This window comes from Macrotis lagotis, chromosome 4, assembly GCF_037893015.1.
Source record: "Macrotis lagotis isolate mMagLag1 chromosome 4, bilby.v1.9.chrom.fasta, whole genome shotgun sequence".
Taxonomy (NCBI): domain Eukaryota; kingdom Metazoa; phylum Chordata; class Mammalia; order Peramelemorphia; family Peramelidae; genus Macrotis; species Macrotis lagotis.
In genome coordinates this window covers 272,882,885-272,884,833 of record NC_133661.1, presented here as the reverse complement: position 1 = coordinate 272,884,833, position 1,949 = coordinate 272,882,885, and positions in this window count along the sequence as shown.

Below are 1,949 nucleotides of genomic sequence, written 5' to 3'. Positions count from 1 at the left end.
TTGCTACCTATACCAGTGGAGGAAGGTCACAGATTCATCTAAATTTCTGATTGTGTGAGTCAAAGACATTGACTTTTCCCCCTAATCTTTACATTCCAACAAGCAAATGTTGGGACTAACAATCTTTTAAAGCTATACATGTAGCCAGCTGAGTTGAACAGTGAATAGAGCTCTGGGTCCTAAGTTAAGAAGAACTGAGTTCAAATCTCAAAAACCTATATATGTCATATGACCTTGGGCAAGTAACTCTGCCTCAGTTTCTTCAACTATAAAATGGAAATAATTATAGCATCTACTTCTGAGAAATGACAATATTTATAAAGTGCCTGGCATTTAATAAATACTTGGGGTTTTTTTTCCTCCTCCTGTTCTTCCTTCCCTTCCTTTTTTTCCTCCCTTCAGACTCTGAAGACCAAGCATATTCTATTCATATAGAAATCCCTATTGTTTCCTTACCACCTTACATCTGTGACTACCAGCTGACCCTGTGCTAATCTATAACTAAGACAAGTCACCCATGGGTCAGGAACAATAATCAGTGCCACTGAGTGATGGTTCAAAGCTTTGCCACTGCAAGGCCTTGTAGGATACCAATAGCTCTGTCACCAAGAAAATAACCTTGATCAGATCTTGTTGTTCATCATGAACTCTCTAAAGAACATTATCCCCCAGAATTTTATCTGACTAGCTTGTTAGAAAATGACCCAGTGCCTCAGGATGAAAATAATCTAAACCGGGGTCCCTTTGAATGGTCTTAGTTTGAAGTCCCTGTCCTTCACAGGATTCCAATACCATTCAGATGTCCAATATCATTCAGATGTACAGCAGAGATGCCATTTCCCCATAGATCTATCCAAGCTATGCAAACCTTCAGGAGGTGGGGGGGGGGGGGGAGGAATATGGTTTGAAGAGCTGAGTAGACTAATTCAGTCATCTTGCTGATGATTAGATGGAGAGATAGGTTAACTACCTCATTTTCAAAAATTGTAAAGTACCATGCTAACAATTAGACTATTGAGGGGCGGCTAGGTGGCGCAGTGGATAAAGCACCGGTCCTGGAGTCAGGAGTACCTGGGTTCAAATCCAGTCTCAGACACTTAATAATTACCTAGCTGTGTGGCCTTGGGCAAGCCACTTAACCCCATTTGCCTTGCAAAAACCAAAAAAAAAAAAACCCCAGACTATTGAAAGATAGATATGTGTGTGTATGTGGATATATATGTATCTATACTGTGTTGTCACCAATTTGTCACCAGCAAATCACATACTGGTGCTTTGCCCTGCATTGTTAGAGCACTGTGGTACCTCCCTGACCTGGGATGGAACCGTATTCACGAAGCCAAGGACTCCCACAGCATCCAGACCATTGCCAGAAGTCCTGTTTCCTATCAAATCAGACCATGGGGTGAGAACAGTTCTGGAAAAGACAGTGAGAAAGATGTATTCATACAACATTCCCCTCGTGACACTAAACATATTGTGCAAGTCATTCCATCATTCATTTGATGCCATGGTCTTCTTTGATTATGAAGGACAACAACAACAAGATCTCTTAAGGTTGTTATTGCTATTTTTTCTTCTTTTATTTTCAATTGGATTTGCCACAATTGCTACAGGATCTGGGACCTGGAAGTGATCAGACATAACCCTGCCTGTCAACTGTCTGAAGGTTGGGGGGATAAATTTTAAACATCTTTGAGTTTGGGAGAGTCTTTGCTATTGGGAAGCTATTTGTGGAGCCACTGCCTTTGGGCAAGGCTTCACATGCCTCAGATATATGAAACAGGTCATTCTACAGACCAGGAAAAAGTCAACTTCTGAATGAGTTGCTCTCTACTCACCAGTGATTGAAATGAGCTCTGCTAATATACTTTGATTAAGCTCAGATGTGCATGTACATTTTTTTCCCCGTGGACATTCACTTCAGGAAGTTGGACTCTGAAATGCCC